The sequence below is a fragment of the Tamandua tetradactyla genome, chromosome 3 (assembly GCF_023851605.1).
Source record: "Tamandua tetradactyla isolate mTamTet1 chromosome 3, mTamTet1.pri, whole genome shotgun sequence".
NCBI lineage: Eukaryota > Metazoa > Chordata > Mammalia > Pilosa > Myrmecophagidae > Tamandua > Tamandua tetradactyla.
Window position 1 is genome coordinate 138,826,209 of NC_135329.1, and position 13,614 is coordinate 138,839,822.

The window sequence follows — 13,614 nt, forward strand, 5'->3', positions numbered from 1 at the left end:
AGCAGGATGTGAGCGCCATCTTAGCTTACTCGATGGGCGGGGGGAACTCTAGAGCAGGCTGCAGCGTGTCCACTAGGCCAAACCCGGAAAGCGGCTCTCTACATCTCCCCCTTTTTGTTTTTATAAGAGGCATGGTCCGTAGACCGTATTCTTGTACCCAGTGTCTCTATTGATGATGGTGCTCCCGTGGGCCTGAGTGGCTCACAACATAGTTTGGTGCTTTGGGGAGTCTGGACTAGGCTCGCGTCATCACACGACGGAGCCTCTGGCACCGACCAGAATGCTCACCTCATATAGAGACCGGAGAGTCCGTGAACTGGATACCACGTGACTCCTCCCTGCAGTGCTTCGCCTCGCAACTGGGTCAAGCGGGGATTATGAGAGCGACAGCCAGGGCATAGGAAACGCTGCGGAGGCCTCGGTGCAATGGCTAGAGCCAAGCCCAGTCTGGCCAGGACTGCGGCCGCAGCTCCACCGTCGAGGCGGCTAGGCGCGCAAAATTAACAGCCTCTGGTGCCTAGCTAAACACGGGTAGTGGCCAGGGAGCCTGCAACAAACCTTGCTGACAAGAGCTTTGCCCCAGGTGATTCAGACGGGCTATCTATCGAGGAGGGACGCACACCCACATTTGACTGGGAAGACATAGCTAACATGGTAGAAACACGTAGTTGCTGCTGTGTCTGGAACAAGCGTTCTAACAAACATTTAACAGTGACTAAGCCCACTAATAGTCCCACTGCCACGAGAATCCAAGTAGTCAAATTGGGCCAAGAGAACCATGAGGTGACTCGGTTCCACAGACTTTGTACAGTCTCGCCCAGTTTGGAAAGGTCGAAGGCAACGGGGGTTATTAAAACTGGTCCCCCTTCTAAACAATCGAAGGGTGACCGGCGCTTTCGTTGCTATCTCGTCAGTCGCCGCCGTCATCAGCAGAGTTGGAGGCCTGATCTGATGGTTCAGGTTGAAGGCTTGTTGGTTTTTTAGGCAACAGCTCCGTGGCCTCCTCGGGCGATGTCACGGTTCTCACCAGTCTTTCCGGAACCCACACTGGTTGACGTCCTGGCTCCTGGGGAAAAACACAAACAGAGCCTCTGGCCCAGCTGAGCACTGGTTCAGGGCCTTGCCATTGTCCTGACAGGACATCCTTCCAACGGACTAGACCTCTATGTGGAGGACTCGGAGTAGTATGCTGAAGAGCAGGTGTCATTCCTAGTGAATTTTCATTTAAAAAATTATACGTAAACAAGGCTATAGACAGTTGAGCCTTTGGGGACAGGCCGTGACCTATTCCCCCTTTCTGTTTCTTTAGTAAGTCTTTGATGTCTAAGATGAAAATAGACCAATGCTCTGGCAGAGCTGAGAGAAGGGGCAACCCCATCTGAACAGGTCCTAAGGACTCCATGCAATTATTAATGGCTCTTAAATCATGTAACAATCTCCATCTGCCTGATTTTTTCTTTATGACAAATACGGGTGTGTTCCAAGGCGATGTGGAGGGAATGATATGGCTCTCTTTTAGCTGTATAGACACTAGAGTATGCAATGCTGACAGCTTTTCTTTTGGTAAGGGCCACTGAGGCACCCACACCGGGGTACTGGTCTTCCACTTTAGTTTTATAGGTGTGGGTGGGAGTCTCCCCTCAGTGGCCCCTAGGAAAAACCCAGGCCTCGTCTGTCAGAATTGGAGACAGCTTGTATAGGCCTTGCGCGCCCGTGCAATGAGGCTCCTAAGCCTTTGCCGGGGACATATCCCATTCCTTTTAACAAGCGCTTAGAAGTTGGAGAGCAGCCACTGTAATTACCTGATTCGGCCACCAGAGGGAGCCCGTGGTGAGGGTTTTTGGCGAGATCACCAAAACCATTCACCGGAAGCCGCCGCGCCCCTGCAGCAGGCGCTGGCGGGGTGGAAGGCTGCGTGGGTGAGACAGGGGGCCTCCCCCAATCGATCAGCGGAGGCGCGTCTGCACCCTCGGTCTCATCACCATCTGACTCTGAGTCAGAGGTGTCTGAACTATCGCTTGACTCTGGCGGCTTGCCTTTACGGGAGCCGTCCGCAGACGAAACTGACTGAGTTTCTTGGAGCGCGTGCCGTGCCTGCAGCAGGGCGGAAGACGGACTGAGGCCTGAAGTAGACTCTGCCTCAGGGCAAGCACGGACGGTTTCCCAGATAGGGACCAGGATCGGGTCCATACAAAGGCCCGTCCGGCGCGCCCGTTCTATGTCATTACCAAGTTTCAGCCAAGAAGGCAAACTGAGGCTACCGGAATGGGCGAACCAAGGGGCAAAAGCAGCAATATCGTCAAGGAACCGCAGGAGGGAACTCTCCTTAACCGAGATACCCCACTGCTTCAAAAGGGTCTTTAAGGGAGCTAACAAAGGTGAACTTCCTGACTGCCCCATGCTTGCAGTCGGCACTGTACTTTAATCACTCGGGGAGCTCTCCCGAGCCACCGGGGCTACCTGAAAGCCCGCGGCCCTTAACTCTCACGTAATAGGAAGCACTCACCTTCTCGCGGTGATCAAGCGCGGGAAGTCCGCTGCGAACTCAAGATGCGCGTCCTCACCAGCTCGGGAAAAGGCAGCAGAAGGGTTCCCCGTACGGGCCACCACTTGTCCGCGACTTCTCGCTCAGCGTCAAGCCCCCGGCCGGCGGGTGAGACAATGAGGAGAGACAGAGAGACGCAGACAAATCCGCGCTGGTGAGAAACACAGGTCCAAGACACGTAGCAGTTGTAAGCACAGACCTTTACTGGAGTTAAGCTTGCATTCTCTGTTACAGGTTCCGCGCGGGCGAAATATCCCGCGGGGGAACAACCTCTATGCGGCCGTCAGGCACGGCTCCCTGTGGGTCGTCTCCACCCACCCCGTCCGGGTAACCTCTTATATACTGTGCCCAAACCCAATAGGTTAGTGCCACGTATACAGAGGTGATTGGAAGATAGGGTTGGTGGGCGTGTGCGTCATTTGCGGAAGCAGGATGTGAGCGCCATCTTAGCTCACTCGATGGGCGGGGGGAACTCTAGAGCAGGCTGCAGCGTGTCCACTAGGCCAAACCCGGAAAGCGGCTCTCTACAATGTACTACCTCCTTCTCATCATTCTCTCAATCTTCAGGGATATCTGGACAATGACTATTTTTTAACTTCTTCATCCTGGAAAGGGGTGTTGACCTTATGGAGTAGAGGAATGGAACTGGTTGATATTCTCAGAGAGACAGGTAGTTCCTGGTTTCGTTCTCAGAGAGACTGGTAGTCCCTGATTGCAGGGCTTATCTGGCATAAGAACAATCTGGAGGCCTTAAGATTCTGAAAAAAATAAACTTACTAAGAAAAACTTGTATAGAGTCTTAGATAGAGCCCAAGGTAATCTTTAGGATTTTCAGGAATACTGTTAATTAGGGCTTGGTATACTATGGCAATTTGCAATACCTGCCTGAAGCCGTTATAAGGTTGACTTCCAGAATAATGTCTTGGCTCTATTGTAATTTCTTGGCACTGAAACTTTATTTTGTTTCATTTCTTTTTCCCCTTTTGGTCAAGAAGAAATTCTCAATCCCATGATTCCAAGGCCAGGCTCGTCCCTGGGAATCATGCTCCATGTTGTCAGGGAGACTTAAATCCCTGGGAGTCATCCCCCATTAAGAGGGGAGTAGGGTGAGTTTATTTGTAGAGTTGGCTTAGAGACAGGGCCCACATCTGAGCAATAAAAGAGGTTCTTTGGGGGTAATTCTTAGACAATTATAAGTAGGCTTAGCTTTGCTATGGCAGAAATAAGTTTCATAAGGGCAAGCCTCGAGATCGAGGGCTTGGGTTCTTAAACTGGGAGTCCCTAAAGTGTGAAAGAAAAGGAATTCTCCAGGTGGAGAAGTTTATTGATTCCACATTTCTTCTTAGTTGCTCCAGGGGATTTTGCAAATACTTTTTAAGCTTTTCTGTCCCAAATACTCTGAAACCTCTTGAGGTTACATTAACCTGTGCAGAAAAGCAAGATCTCATTTCCTAGTCTACATTCCATGTATAAAATAAACTTACTAGACAGGCTAAATTAGATAGTGTACTACAGAAAATTTAAATTTTGGACTAAATAAACATCACTTCCTTTGATCTCACACAGAAGTTGAAGTTTTGAAATACAGACAATATCATCTTTTACCCTGTATTCTGCTTTACCTTTGTCCTGACCAGGCCCGTTTCATTTGTATCTCTAATTGGAGTCTTATCTCTTTTATAGCTTCTTTAAACAGTTGCTATATGGGGGTAATGCTGACTTTCACAGCTGCAGAACTCTAACTCTGAGTTTCAGGCATTATACAGATACCCAGAGTTCCAGGGGCCTACTGGGTTATACACAAAGAGTACAGCATTTCAGAATTTAGAAATAACAGTTAAAACATAGGGATAGATTTAGCTGCTGTAAGAATTTACAATGTAGGAACCTAGATTGTAATTATTGAACATTCTGCATGCCTTAATCATCAATTGCCCAATCTCTGCCCACTTTCTATTCCCTGATAACCTATGCTTTCTAATTCAATTCTTAGAGTTTGCTCATTATGGGTAGATTATATTAGTGAAACCATGTAATATTTGTCCTTTTGCTTCTTCTACCTTATTTCTCTCAACATAATGTCCTCAAGGTTCATTGACCTAGTTGCATTCCTCACATCGTTCCTTCCTCCAGGAGCTCCATATTCTTTTGTATGTATACACCAAAATCAGTCCTTCTAGATCCCTTAGGCCACCTCCATGTATTGCAAATTGTGAATAATGCCACCATACACACCAGTGTGGAAATGTCTCTTCATGTCCCTGCTTTCATTTCTTCCAAATATATACCTATTAATGGTGTTCTAGTTTGCTGGCTGCCAGAATGCAGTATACCAGAAATGGAATGGCTTTTAACGGGGAATTCAGTAAGTTACTACTTTGCAGTTCTAAGGCCAAGAAAATGTCCCAATTAAAACAAGTCTATAGAAATGTCCAATCTAAGGCATCCAAGGAAAGATACCTTGTTTCAAGAAGGTCAGTGAAGTTCAGGGTTTCTCTCTCAAGTGGAAGGGCACATGGCAAACACAGTCAGAGTTTCTCTCTCATCTGGAAAGGCATATGATGAACACAGTCAGGGTTTCTCTCTCATCTGGAAGGGCACATGGTGAACATGGCATCTTCTGCTAGCTTCTTCTCCTGACTTCTTGCTTCATGAATCTTCTTGGGAGTCATTTTTCTTCTTCATCTCCAAAGGTTGCTGGCTGGTGGAGTCAAGACCCACCCAAATAGGTGGAGACATGTCGTCACCTAATCCAGTTTAACAACCACTCTTGATTAAATCACATCTCCAGGGATATGATCTGATTACAGTTTCAAACATACAGTATTGAATAGGGATTATTCTGCCTTTATAGAATGGAATTTTGATTAAAACATGGCTTTTCTAGGAGCCATAATATCCTTTCAAACCATCACAAATGGGATTGCAGGATCATATATCAACCCTATACTTAGCCTCCTGTGGAACCACCATACTGCCCTCCAGAGGGCTACCCCATTCTACTTCCTTGCCGATAGTGAAATCTTTCTCTCCACATTTTATTAAGGATTTTTGCCTCTATATTCATTAAAGTAATTTTTTTATAGTATCTTTGTCTGGTTTTGCTACTAGGTGATGTTGGCTTCATAGAATGAGTTAGGTAGCGTTCTCTCCTTAACACTTTTTTTTTTTTCAATTTATTTTGAAGAGTTTGAGCAGAATTAATACTAATTCTTCCTTGAATGCTTGATAGAATTCACATATGAAGCCGTGTGGCCTGGACTTTTCTTCATTTGGAGGATTTTGATTACTGATTAAATCTCTTTATATATGTTTGTTTCTGGAGGCCTTCTATCTCTATTAACTCAATGTTGATTGACCATGGTTTTGTAAGAAGCTATCCATTTCATCTAGGTTTGTTAGCATATAGTTGCTCATAGTATCCTCTTACTATCTCCTTTATTTCTGCAGGGTTGGTAGTTATGTGTCCCCTCCCATTTCTGATTTTGTTTGCATCCTCTCTCTTTTTTCCTTTTTCAGCCTAAATAATGGTCCATAAATTTTATTAATTTTCACAAGGAACCAACTTCTGGTTTTGATGATTCTCTCTATTGTTTTCATGTTCTCAATTTCATGTATTTCATTCCTTAGTCTTTGTTATTTATTTCCTTCTATTTGCTTTATGTTCTTTCTCTAGTTCCTTCAGGTGGGCAGGTAACTCTTTGATATTTGCTCTTTTTTCTTTTTAAATGTAGGCCTTTAGGACAAAAAATTTCCCTCTCAGCACTGCTTTTACTGCATCCCCTAAGTTTTTTTTTTTTTTGGTGGTGGGGGGGGAGGTGCAGGGTCCAGGAATTGCACCTGGGTCGATGGCAGGCAAAAATTCTACCACTGAGCTACCCTTGCACACCTCCCATAAGTTTTTTTTTTTTTTTAACATTTTAAATTGTGAAATATACATACAAAAAAAGCAATATGTTTTCAAGTACATTTTGACACGTAGTTATAAAACAGATTTTAAAGTTTGGTATGGGTTCCATGATTTTTTGTTCTTTTCTTCTAGCTGTTTCAAGACACTGGAGACCAACAGAAACATCAATATAATGGTTCAGCAGTCATACTCATCTGTTAAATCCTGTCTTCTCTGCTATACCCCTTCTCTTTAAATAACATATATACATAAAAGCAATAAATTTCAAAGTACATGGCAACAGTTAGTTTTAGAACAGATTTCAGAGTTTGATATGGGTTACAGTTCCATGCTTTTAGGTTTTTATTTCTATCTGCTGAAAGGTACTGGAGACTAAAAGAAATATCAACATAATAATTCAGCATTCATACTCTTTTGTTAAACCCAACCTTCCCTGTATAACTCCACCATCACCTCTGATCTTTCTCCCACTCTTTAGTGCATTTGGGCTATGCTGATTCTAACTTTTTTGTGTTGGAAGGAGCTGTCAATTGTACGGGATAGGGGCATGAGATTAGATGATGTTCTGGAAGGGCTGGCCCCTCTGCATTTCAGTACTTATATGAACCAGGGACCCATCTGGAGGTTGTAGGTTTTTGAAAGTTACCCTAGTGCATGGAGCTTTTGTAAAATCTTATTTAATACCCTAGGAATTCTTTAGGATTGGCAAGAATGGCTTTGGTTGGGATTTGGCAATTTATCATAGGTAGCAATGTCTAACTGAACCATACATAAGAGTGACCTCCAGTGTAGCTTCTTGACTCCATTTGAACTCTCTCAGCCACTGATACCTTATTTGTTATGCTTCTTTCCCCCCTTTCTGTCAGGATGGCATTACTGATTCCATGGTGCCAGGGCCAGGCTCATCCCTGGGAGTCATCTCCCACTCTGCCAGGGAGACTTTCATCCCTGGATGTCATGTCCCACATGGTCGGGAGAGCAATGGTTTCACTTGCAGAGTTGGGCTTAGAGAGAGACCACTTCTGAGCAATAAAAGAGTCCTCCAGAAGTAACCCTTAGGCATACCTATAGTAGGCTAAGCTTCTCCACTATATACATAAGCTTCACAAGAGCAAGACTTAAGATTAAGGGCTTGGTCTATTGATTTGTGTCCCTAGCGTTTGGCGCAGTATCTAGGGTTTCCCCACTGGTAAAATTTAATGGCTCCATAATTTTTCTCCCAATTATGAGAGAATACTTTTTGATTTTCTGCTTAATATACTCTGGGTGCATCCCATAAATTTTGATATTTTTATTGCATCAAGATATTTGCTGATTTCTATTGTAATTTCTTCCTTGGCCCATTGGTTGTTTTAAGACTGTATTGTTTAGCCTCCATGTATTTGTGGATTTTCCAGCCTTCTGCCTGTTATTGATTTCCAGCTTCATTTCATTATGATCTGATAAAGTGTTTTTGATAATTTCAGTTTTTTAAAATTTATTGAGACCCAAAATGTGGTCTTTCCTGGAGAATGATCCATGAACATTGAGAAGAATATATATTCTGCTGTTCATGGTGCAATATTCTATAAATTCTCATTAAGTCTAGTTCATTTATCATATTATTCAAGATCTCTGTTTCCTTATTGGTCCTCTGTCTAGATGTTCTATCCATTGATGAGACTGATGTATTAAAGTCTCCAACTATTATTGTACCAGGGTCTACTGCTCCCTCTAGTGTTTGCCTCATGTATTTTGGGGTTCTTTGGCTCAATGCATAAATATTTATGATTGTTATATTTTCTTGATGACTTGTCCCTTTTATTAATACATAGTGTCTTTCTTTGTCTCTTTCAGTTGTTTTACATTTGAAGTCTAATTTCTTGGATTAGTATAGCTATCCCCACTCTTTTCTGGTTGTTGTTTGTGTGAAATATCTTTCTCCAGTCTTTTACTTTCAACCTATTTTTGTCCTTGGGTTTAAAGTGAGTCTCTTGTAGATAGCATATAAATGGATTCTGTTTTTTTTTTTTTATCCATTCTTCCTTTCTATGTCTTTTGATTGGAGAGTGTGCTGGTTTGAAAACATTTATGCACCTTAGAGAAGCCATGTTTTAATCCTAATCCATCTTGTGGAGGCAGCCATTTCTCTTAATCCCTATTCAGTACTGTAGGTTGGAAACTCAATTAGATTATCTCCAAGGAGCTGTGACTCACCCAATTGTGGGTATTAACCTTGTATTAGAGGGAGATGTGACTCCACCCATTCCAGGTGGGTCTTGATCAGTTTATTGGAATCCTTTTAAAAAGAAGGCATTTTGGAAAAGACTTAAGATTCTGAGAGAACAGAGCAGCACGAAAGAATGACAAGAGTGCCACAAGAACTACAGAGCCCATGCATCCAGAGACCTTTGGAAATGAAGAAGAAAAAGGCCACTGAGGGAGCTTCGTGAAACAAGAAACCTGGAGAGAAAGCCAGCAGACATCACCATGTTTGCCATAGGCCTTCCCAGTTAAGAGAGAAACCCTGAACTTCATCAACCTTTCTTGAGTGAAGGTAACCTCTTGTTGGTGCCTTAGTTTGGACATTGTTATAGTCTTGCTTTATTGTGACACTTTCTTGGCCTTAGAACTGAAAACTTGCAACTTATTAAATTCTCCTTTTTAAAAAATTCCCCTTTTTAAAAAGCCATTCCATTTTTGGTATATTGCATTCTGGCAGCTAGCAAACTAGAACATTAATTAAATATTAAACTAGCATTTAATATTATTACTGTAAAGGTTGTACTTCCTTCAACCATTTTGTCTTTTGGATTTTATATGTTGTATCTTATTTTTTTCTCTCTTTTTACCCTTTTAATTACCCTTACTGATAAGCTTCATTTTTACAGTCTTCTCCAAACTTTTCTCTCCTGTCTTTTCCTCCTGCCTGTAGTCCTCCATTCAGTATTCCTTGTAGACCAGTTCTCTTGTTCAGAAAGTCTCTCAACATCTGTTTGTCCGTCAATATTTTAATCTTTCCTTCATTTTTGAAGGACAGTTTTTCCTGACATAAAATTCTTGGTTGGCACTGTTTTTCTTTCAGTATCCTAAATATATTATGCCACTCCATTCTCACCTACATGGTTTCTGCTGAGAAATCCACACTTAGTCTTATCAAGCGTCCCTTATAAGTACTGGGTTCCTTTTCTCTTGCTTCTTTCAGAATTCTCTTTTTGTCTATGTCTTTGACTATCTGATTAGTGTCTTGGAGTAGGTCTATTTGGAAATATTCTGTTTGGGGTACACTGCACTTCTTGAACCTGTAATTTTATGTCTCTCATAAGAGTTGGGAAATTTTCAGTGATTATTTCCTTTATTATTCGTTCTGTCCCCCTTTCCTTCTCTTCTCCTTCTGGGACACCCGTAACATGTATATTTGTGTACTTCATATTGTCATTCAGTTCCCTGAGACTCTGCTCATATTTTTCCATTCTTTACCCTATCTGTTCTTTTGTGAGTAGGAGTTCAGATATCCTGTCCTGTAGTTCACTAATCCTTTCTTCTGCCTTCTTTTGTATGTCTCCATTGTGTTTTTCATCTTTTCTATTGTGTCCTTCATTCCTATAATTCTGCCATTTTTTCTGCAAGCTTTTGAGTTCTTTTGTATCGTTATCCAGGGTCCTCTTTATATCCTTTATCTATTTTGCCACATTTTCCTTCAACCTGTTGATTTCATTTAGAAGATTTGTTTGAACATCTTTAATTAGTTGTTTGTTTCAACTCTTGTATCTCATTTGAAGTATTAGTTTGTTCCTTTGACTAGACCATATCTTTTTCTTCCTACTATTACTCATGATTTTTTGCTGGTATCTAGGCATCTGGCTTTATTGATCAATTTATTCTGATCAATAAAGATCAGCATAGCTGCTTTTTAATTGATCAGAATTTTTCAGTTCTTATTTTTCTGGCTTTTTCTCTGCTTATATGGAATTTTGTTGAGATTGGCCTTTTGTGTGTGTGCAGTTGTTTCACCCCCAGTAATAAGCTTTCTCTTTCCTCTTACTCCTCAGAGAATGATCTGCTGTTTGTTTTATTTTGTTTTGTTTTTACCTTTATGTTTTTAGCATTCCTTTTGTTACCTCTAGTAGCTTTTACCTAAAGGTCTGGCACTGAGAAGAGGGTCTCCCCAGATAACATCAACCCCAGTTAGATTTCCCTAACCAAGACAAGCCCAGGACTCATGAAGGTGATGTGTTCAGTATTAAGGTTCCCTGAGGATGAGACCCAGTAGGGTGCTAATCTTTCCTGTAAAGCCTCTTAATTCTTTGTGTTTCTTTTCCTGCCCAGCAGATGGCACTTGTCAGCCCGCTGCACCCCACCACTGAAAAGTGGTACTGTGCCTTTAATTCACAGCAGACCCTGTCACTGCAAGGGACATAGTTGAATCAGAGGCTGAGGTTGAAGTTGTGGTTAAACTTTCTGTTTTCCAGCTCCTGGGGTTATTTAGAATTCTCTAAATAACAGTCACCACCTGGGTTGGGCCTTGCCCTCCCCCCCTTTTTTTTGTGGGTGGAGCCGCTCTTCAGGCTTCTGCAGGCTGACAAAATTACAGGTCTCTCCAGCAGTTCTCCTTCCCCCTCTGACAGGAAAGTTTTGAGACAGGCTGGGTTCCACTTTTTGTAAGTTGACACTGTGGCTTAGACAGGTTGGTTTGTGCTTTTTGTAGGATGAAACTGCTACAATCCCAGACCTTGGGGTCTAAATTCTCTTCATTGAGAGTGACCACTTGTGTTGGACCCTGCCTCTTCCCCTTTTCTTTGGGAAAATATGCCTTTTAGGAAACTCTCTCCATCTGATTAGTTACTCTGCCTCTCAGGCATTCCAAAATCTCATGGCCTAGGGCAATACTGAAAGCTGAGAATGCTGCTTTCTTTAATGAGCTGCTAAGCTAAGAAATGAAAAATAAAAGGGGGGGGAGAAAAGAAAAGTAAAAAGAATCCTTTTCAGAACCAGAATTCATATTTAGCAGTCTAAATTTGTTAATCAGGTCTGCAACTGGAGTCGGTTGAGCTCACCTTCCCTTACTCCCGGTAGAAAGTTTTTGTCTCCCACATGAGACACACTCCAAGATAGCCTGCAGTGCCAGTGGGTATGGGGTCTCAGCCTTCACAGCATGGAATACTTTGCTTACAACTCTGCGCTGTGATCTGAGCTCTTCTACCTATTCCAGGCTGGTGTATGATGTGCATCTGGTTACAGAAGTTCCCCAAACAGTTGTTCTAGACAGTTCCTGGCCATTTAGTAGCTGCCCTAGAGAACAAACTAAATCTCACACATCCCTATGCCACGACCTTGCCCCCCCACATATGTTTTTGATAAGTGTTTCCTATTGTTTAGAGGTACTAGCAGCCTGAAGGAGATTGCATAGTTAGCTACCTTCTCAGTGACTGCAGAGTAACTGAAATACATGATTTTTACTGTCTAACCATATGAATTGGTCTTATAATAACAAACTTTTATTCTTTTTTTTTTTTTTTTAGCCATTTCTACAAGTACAAAAGACATAAGTATCAAAGTTGCATCTTCTGTTTCTAACACTGATCGATAGACAGCTTTTCAAAATTCTGTCAGGGAACAATACACCATCTGGTCTTCCTTCTTAGGCAATTGATCCTTGATAAGTGTCTTGGTGTGCCTGAGAAACCAGCTTATCATCTTTTTTGTAAACCTCATGGCCTTTCAACCAGTAGCTAGTTCTCTTTTCATTGTTTTGTGTTTCTGACAATGTTCTATTGGGTCAGAAAATTGCTTCTCAAAGTAGATCCTCTTACCCACCTGTCCTGGCACAGCCCAGTCCATAAAACACCACAGTTCCCTCATGTTGTTCTGAAGAAAGGTTCCAGTGAGGTCAATGCAGACATTGCAATATTTTATTCTATTTTTTTTTTTTTTTACATGGGCAGGCACTGTGAATCGAACCTTGGTCTCTGGCATGGCAGGCAAGAGTTCTGCCTGCTGAGCCACCGTGGCCTGCCCCAGACATTGTGTTTTAAAGCTTTCATAACTTCCGTTATTCTAGCCTTTGGATTCTTGGTTCTATGAGCATCATCCACAGTGATGGCTGACCATTCCAAACTGTTAAATTCATCCAGCATAAATGTTTTATAAGTTAAAGCAATTTCACATTTCCTCTGCCTTACCCGAATCGATTCACTGTCTTTTTTTGTTACCATGTAAATGGTGACTCTGAAATATCCCCAGGTGTCCAATTCATCTTTTTGGTTGTAAAGGACAGAAAAAAGGAGCAATTGTTAAGAATGTGTTTTTGCTGTACAAGAAGGGGGTTCATTTTTCATCCTTCTCAGTAAAAATTCTAACTTGTTATTTTCAGTATCCTCACGAGTTCCTTTTTTATGCAGAACTGCAGCCAAAAATGAAGTAACCATTACTGTTTTTTCAAGTCTTGTGTCATCACCAAGAATACACCCTCTTCCTTGGATGTAGTGTCCACAGAGAAACTGGGCGCCTTCACTTTGGTAGTCTCTCAAATACCTATTAATAGTATTAAAAATATTAATAGTATGAGGAATACAGTCTCCATTTTCAGATAACTTAAAAGCAACAGCAGGTGATGGAAATTTTCCATCTGGGAAATAAGGTTTTCCTGAAACTTCATCATCAAACATAAAATTCTGAGAGCAATCTTAAACAGATTTTACTTTTAAGAGGTGCTTCCCCTTCTAAGGAATCTGAATATAAGATGATTGCAAATTCCCTCCCATTTTCATCCATTGTGGTAGATTTTTCTTCACAGGGTTTTTACATTGTCTGGAGCAGGGGCAAGGCATCTTGCTCCTGGATTCCTTCTGTCTTTGCCAGCGGTTTCTGCAAGGGGCTTGGGGACTGGAGGAATCCGTCGGGCCAGGGGGAGGAGCTGGCGGCATTTAACACCTGACCCACTGTGGAGTACAGCGAGGAGGAGATGGCCAGCAACACCTCCCGCTGCTCTCTGCACATGGCCCCCCTGGAGCCTGAAACAGTGGACGGGTGGGAGCAAAGGTAGAGGCTTAGGGGGCCTGGGGAGAAGTGGATGGCGGTGTCAGAGGAAGCAGCAGAGCCCAAGGGTGTTGTGTGAGCCTTCCAGCGGCTCCCGAGTCGACTCAGGTCCCGCCAGGGAGGACGTGGGCATGGTGACCCC

At 42.7% G+C, this 13,614-nt stretch overlaps 1 protein-coding gene and 1 pseudogene across 3 annotated transcripts in view; one reads left to right on the plus strand and one right to left on the minus strand.

Moving 5' to 3' along the window:
- B3GALT1 (beta-1,3-galactosyltransferase 1) overlaps positions 1-13,614 on the plus strand; it is a 605,805-nt gene that overhangs the window by 145,069 nt on the left and 447,122 nt on the right. The gene's annotated exons all lie outside the window — the stretch shown is intronic.
- The window catches only part of LOC143675772 (DNA excision repair protein ERCC-6-like 2), a 74,021-nt pseudogene that overhangs the window by 1,909 nt on the left and 58,498 nt on the right, over positions 1-13,614 (minus strand).